The following is a 7,356-nucleotide window of genomic DNA, read 5'->3' as shown; positions in this document are numbered from 1 at the left end:
GCTTGGCTAATCTTCACCGAACTAGAAGTACACACCAACCGGCCAGTCGGTACCACATGACGCTCTCTGTATGGCCGTGTAACAGCTTGCATTACCGCACATTATTTACAATGGCATTGCTCAGATGAGCCCCCGCAAAGTCGCCAGTAACACTCCTAGGACACCTGATTGGTGAACTTGAGTCCTCTTGACTGACTGGAATAAAAACCTGCGCCCACTGTGGTGCCAATCCATACATGAAAATGATGTTTTAGGGAAGAAAATATAATGTAATGGAAAAACGTAGTCCTTCAGTACTCAGTCTTTTGGCCACTTAAAGTTGCTGAACATAAGCCTGACCAACGACAACCCTGAGTAGGTGAATCCTTATCAGGTCCTGGCAGTGCATGTGTACCAAATTCAAGATAATAATGCAAGGAAGGACGAGCTCTTGTCTTGGAGTACAGCAGAGCGGCATCACCCCATCCACAAATTGAAATACTGAGGAGGAAAAAAGGGCTCAATACACAGTGTAATGCAAATATTCCGTCAGGCGTAAGGTGTAGTTTACCCTCAACAAATCCAATGTTGTGTCATGTTTTGTTTCTCTTGTGCTTTTATTTTGTTATTTTTCTGTGTTCTAGTGTGTCGATTCCTTTTCCTTCTCTCTCGCTTCACAGCAGCTTAGCTGGATCCCATTCCGCTGATCAGACTCCAGTGATTTCTACACCTGGGTTCCAGTCTGCGCTGCCAGATGGTTGCTTCACGTCCTCATGGTAAACCCTCTCGATCCTCCCTCCTCTCGTGCTCCTGTTGTATATTTCCATTATTTATTATTACATTATATTTCATTACGTGCTTGATCTTCTTTCTGCCGCCTCCGTAGTTTGTTCTCCTTGTTCATTTTTCTTTTTCTCGCTTCTCGCTATTTGATTGTGTGTTAGTTCTTTGTACAACTCACCTTTTGTTTTCCTCACGTCATAGTTATTTCCTTGTGTGTGTGTAGAACCACCACCGAGCGCTTTCTGTTATTTGGGCCTCGTGAGTTAATTTTCGAGTGTTTACATTGTCCCCATTACTTAGGCTTGTTTATAATTCGCCTCTTTCCTGCTTCAAGTTTTTCCCCTGGTGTTGAGTGTATTTCCCGTTCTGTGTTTCTGGTATCGGCACCCTTGTTCAGAGTTCCTGTTCGTCTTTTGTGTACTCGCGTAATTGTGAATAAACCCTGTTAAATCTACTCTCGATCTCCCGAGCCTTCGGTCAGCCCGCAACAATTGACATCCAACTCTGTAACTGTTTCAGCTGAGAGATGAGACTGAGTAAGGTGATGAAGAAAGCCAAATAAAATTAGGAAACCCTAGTGTGACATCTGCATTTTGATGCCACTATTTCCAGTTGTCAAGGCAAAGCTTGTGATCTCACCTCATCAGTAAAATCACAAGCGTTTCCACAGTTACGGTGAAAACTTGCTGAAATAGTGAGAAAAAGAGAGAAGTCGGTGGTTAATAAGTCACTCTTTCTCGTGTTTTTTTTTTTTTTGCACTGTAAGTGGAAAATATGAGATTGACATGCGACTCTGCGCCTGGCAGTTAGGGTTCTATAATAAATAATCTAAGGCAAAAGTACATTAGAGGGCACCTCTGAGTATATAGAGACTTGTACGTGTTGGACAAAGAATGATGGAGATACCAGGCAGAAGAGAAGGAAAGACAATCATTCAGGCTCATGGATGTGATAAATAGTGGTTTGTATTATATGATATGGGCCAATAACTTAACTACAATAGATATTTTGTTTCACTGTGAATTTGAATCCATTCTATCCTAAAACACTTCATGAACAAAGCCATACAGTCGTGAATAAATGAGTTGTGCTTTTGCATTCAGGATCAGCTGCAACAGGGCTGAATTCAATTTTAAAAAATATATATCGCCAAATCCACTTCCATATATATTAAAGCGACTCCAATGAGACAAAACCTGAAGTGCTTTTGAAGTCTGCTATTTGGCCCCATCCCGTTGCATGGTGATGTTCTCTCTCTTTGGTCAGGGAAAAGTACACGAAGCAGCTGTGGGGGAAAGTATGACACTGCCCTCGACTCAACATCATCCTCATCACCGCAAAGAAGAAACATGGAAAGCTGGGCAGACCACCGACAGGTCTGCTGTCTCGCCATGTGCAAATATGACAATATTATTTCTTTTCAGAGTGAGTCATCATTTTATATTTCTCCCTTCAAAGCAAGCTAATGCTTTTATTGAACCTTCTGGTAAACTTGGAGGATTATGCAACGTAAAGCTATTTTTTTTTCCCAAGTTGGAGGAGGGAAAATGTTTCATGGTTCAACTAAAGGTGATTCACCAAATTGACATTTGGCTCAGTTTCAATGTTCATCAAAACAAACACATGAAGGCACAAATCACAGGACTATATTGCTGCTGTTACTGCAGGGCAAGTCATGAATCGTAATACATGAATCAATGGCAGGGAGAATGTGGATAAGTAAGCAGAATGTCAAGCCCTCGGGCTAGTGTTGTAGACAAGACCAACAAACCCGAGACCGAGTCGAGACCAAGGTCAAATTGAATACAGAAGAAGCTACTACTGTTGGTGGCTGACAGCATTTGCATTTGTGATATTGAAAAAATGATTAGCGTGTCTGCATCATGTGTAGTAAGAAAATACATTTGTGATTCTGTTTGATTCATTGACTTATGCGTGTGTTGTATTGTGTTTTCGGCTTGATCTTGTGCTTGTTCTCATTCCCCTCATTGGTCATGGTCACGAGTCACTTTTGGGTCGTCACAGTCTTGTTTCTGGACTTGGCGTCTATATTCTTAGGTCTCTGTCTCGACTCGGTCTTGGGTGAGATGCTATTTTCAATACATTATATCTTATATTGCCAATTTCATACGTCCCTATATTGTGCATGATGGGATTCCTGTCCCGATGGGTCGTAGGCCAGGATCAGATTTGCTCATCATTGATAAAAATAAGTCGGTCTACAGGTCAGGAGTAGAATGTTAGCAACCTGTTGAAACCAAAAGACAAAGAAGGTTGACTTTCAGAGAGCTCCTGTCGCTCCACACCCCTTCAGTGGCTCTACAGCTTCATGTAGTTCATTTAAGTAATTTCACTCAGCAGACATCCTCATCACCTCCTTGATCACAATGGGGTGGATTTTATGTTATACAGCACACACACACACACACACACACACACACACACACACACACACACACACACACACACACACACACACACACACACACACACACACACACACACACACACACACACACACACACACACACACACAGAAATCTCTTTTGTGTGGTTTTGTTTCAGAACCACAGGATGATTAAGATGAAGATCTTCTCCCAACTATAGAAGTCCAAAACACCTCAGGCATGAGTGTGGGTGACTCACTTGAACCTCTGGTGTAGTGTCTTTGTTTTCTAAGCAACACAGAATAAAAATGAAAACATCTGATCCATGAGAACCACAGTGACAAGTTCAAATGAGCTGTGCTGTGTGTTGAGGGGATGAAAAGATGCCAGTGAAACGCTTCCAGTTCGAGACGCTTTAATATCTCCCCTGGAGAATGAAGAATGAACTTCACTGCAGCCAAGACTCCTCAGCTGATCGGGCTGAACTACATCTCGAGTGTTGCAAGAGAAAACCAAGGAAATCTTCTGGAGAAAAGCAGGCGCTGAGTAAACTGCTGGTTTAGACCCAAGATGAGTAACGTACACAAATTTAAACTCAGCTCTGCCATAAATAAAGCTAAGATGAGGTTTGTGTCGGCCGATGTCCACGCGGCTGTTGACAGCCAATGGGGTGAAAGGAGGCTCTAGCTGGGGCTCTATAGAGCTCCATCATCCGGCAGCTGAGCTGCCTGTGGTCGTGGTATGTCGTGGAAGCGCTGTGGAGCTGGCAGACTGGGGATGTAGAAGGTGGCTGCGGGGGTGGTGGTGCCTCAGCAATCCGCGGTCAAGTGGTGGTTAGCCAGTCTAGGTCACCTACACTTCCTTTGGCCTCTCTCTCCGGGAGGAAAAACAGTCTAGTCAAAATAATGGTGTCATTTTGGCTCCTTGCATATGAGCGAGGACAGCCAAATTTAGCTGTAGCTGCACAGCAATGAGAAGGGCTCTTAACAGATATAAAATAGTGAAGAAATATTTTTTTCTCTCTTCACTCTCTCTTCAGTGGCTCTGGTTCAGTGTGCTGTAAATTCAAAAGTGCAACAATTCTTTACCAGGCCCCTTCTTCCGCCTCGCCCCTTCTGTTTTTACCCACAGTGCTTTCCTAATATACGTCCACTCGCAAGCAAAAGAAATGGGGGCATAGATCTGCTTCCTCTGCAGTGCAGGTGAAAGTGATATACCACTGAGTATACATGCGATAGTGTATCTCATTCCTGGCTAACGGCAGACCTCCCACCAGTCTCACAGGCTCCTGTGAGTGACATTAGACCTAAAGCATTTACCACCTTACTGCTGGCAACGGCTCATGCACAAGAAGCCCCGGCACGCCACCCGCTGACGTAAATGCTGTCTCAAGAGGAATTTTCAACACATTCAACATCGGATCATTTGTACTTTTCATGGTTTTCGTGTACTTTTCTTATAGTTTTTATGATAACCAAAAAAAGTCTATTCTAAACTTTGTATAATCTATACAAAACTTTTTTTTTCCAGTCACTGTTATTATTTTATCTATCTATCTATCTATCTATCTATCTATCTATCTATCTATCTATCTATCTATCTATCTATCTATCTATCTATCTATCTATCTATCTATCTATCCATCATCCATCCATCCATCTATCTATCTATCTATCTATCTATCTATCTATCCATCATCCATCCATCCATCCATCCATCTATCTATCTATCTATCTATCTATCTATCTATCTATCTATCTATCTATCTATCTATCTATCTATCTATCTATCTATCTATCTATCTATCTATCATCTATCCATCCATCCATCTATCTATCTATCTATCTATCTATCTATCTATCTATCTATCTATCTATCTATCTATCTATCTATCTATCTATCTATCTATCTATCTATCTATCTATCTATCTATCTATCTAAATAGATACATCATTAAGTTAATACTTATATTAATAAATAAATAAAATACTATTTCAAGGAAGTGGTGAGAGTGGCAACAAGTTACCAAAACAATAACGGTAACAGTTCGATTACTCCTATGTGGTTGCTTGATGCCAGCTTATATAGATTTTTATAACTAGCAGGAATAACATATAATAGGATAGATCGCCTTCGCCTTCTGTCCTGTACCTCATCATGTCGGTTCACTTTTGAGTTATTTATTTATTTTTTACTGCACTTACAACAGCTGACCAGTGGGCAGCAGTGTATGGCCTGAGACACTCGTTCCCACTGTAGTAGGCAGACATTAGACATTGAAACCAGTTGAATAATCTTATCGGCTATTTTAAAAATGGACCCACGGCATCAACTTGCAGTGGCTTTGCTTTATACTGGCCAAGATTTAAATAAAATACCACACAAACTGGAGATCTTTCTGTGAGCATGCAGACAAGACAGAGGACTGTCACTGGATAAACACAATACCGAAGTCATCCAAATCAAAAGCAGCAGTTGCACTAAGAAAGCAGGTGTTGGCAGTAGAGAGTGCGACCTCACAAGTTTAGTTTCACTTTACTTTAAGGCCATCACACCTAAATATATCAATATGAACACAATTGTGGCTAAATCTTAAAGACAATTCTGAGAAAAAAAATATCTTGGGATGGATGTCACCCAAAAGTACCGCAGGCTTCATCACCAATTTCTGAACCAATCCGTCTTTTCTTTTTGGCAAGTGTAACCCGATGTTCCTCTCATTTTTAGGGTTTTGCGCTTTTCGGGTATTTAATTTGAATAAGAAAGCAAGAAATACAGATAAATATCATAAACACTGCAGCCAGCTACCACAGAGAAAACAGATGACGCACTGAAACCACGTTTATTTATGCGTATTTTAAAAAGCCAAAATGAGGCCGCATTTGGAAACATGCCCTGCAGTTGTGAGGCATGGTTTGGTCAAGTCCCGTGCAATTTGATTTTTCTCTCGAGCAGGCATTTTAGTCGAGCTACTAATAAAGTTCAGGTGCATTATGATTAATGACAGTTGAGGAAAACAACGGACGGAATACTGGCCCCGTAAGGCTAAGGCAGTCTACCCTGTTTCTTCCAGATCTTCAGGTGGCTTTAGAGATGATGAGCAAATGTGTCTGTCATCTTTTCACTTTAAAAAGCAGTTTTCAGTAGACTCCACTGTGTTAGCAAGGTTGAGCGGGTGGAGAGTATTTTCACTGTACCTTCAAACTACAGTTCTGAGTTTGATACCATTGTTCTAAAACACTTATTTCCCACTTATTAATCCCCATTCCCACTTGAATAATCTTCACTGAAAACAGGGCTGCTGCCTTTTCACATCAAATGTTTGTATCTTTTTACGATTAGCGTAAATTAGCTTAATGACATGATCAAAGCATATAAAGTGAAGATGCATAGCCAAGGCATGTACCATCATTTCCAGACGATAGAGTGCACCAGAACATTAGCTGCACCCACTAAATTTAAGAAGGAGAACAGATCTTGTTCATACATAAGATGCATCGGACTATAAACTGCAGCGGTTCTGTCTGCACCGTAGAAAGGATCTCTTCTAAACTAGTTTCGAAAACGGAAGCTGACTCATGAAAAAATTCAATGCAATGCAATGTTCAGAATCATGAACTCATCACATCTTTTATTTACATTAAAGCACTCATAATGCGCTGTTTTCACCTGCGTGTCCGAAGTTCTGACATCACAGCTGGTCTCAGCTGCTGCTTCTCATCACCGGTCCTCAAGGAGATCGCCTCTGTTAGTGGAGCTGCAGACACACGGGAGAAAACAGTGCATTTTGAGATCTTTAAGGTCAATAAAACGCCTGTTTCATCGGTTTGATGTGACAAGGCTCAGTAGTTTGGCAGCATGACGCTCTTTAGCCCACTAAAGAGTCCAGTCTTTATTCCAGAAATTACGGTAAATACGTTGAAAGATTGACAACGCGCGCTAAAAAGAAACACTTCCTGACTCTTCACTCGGCACAGATTAATATGCCCTGATCTGGGTCCCTGATCTTCGGCATGCCCTCTGAGTCAACATGCCTCCATTACTTTGACAATGCTAAATAGGATATTGTGGCCTCTCCCTTAACACGAAACAGGCCCAATTTAACCCCAAAATAGCAGAAGGACACTGATCCCAATAAGCTGAGTGACTGGCTCTGGTCTTAATAGAGCTCGGAGCCTGCCTCCCACTCATCCGAGCCCCTGTGACG

This window comes from Synchiropus splendidus, chromosome 2, assembly GCF_027744825.2.
Source record: "Synchiropus splendidus isolate RoL2022-P1 chromosome 2, RoL_Sspl_1.0, whole genome shotgun sequence".
Lineage (NCBI taxonomy): Eukaryota > Metazoa > Chordata > Actinopteri > Syngnathiformes > Callionymidae > Synchiropus > Synchiropus splendidus.
This window is presented reverse-complemented; position numbering follows the sequence as displayed.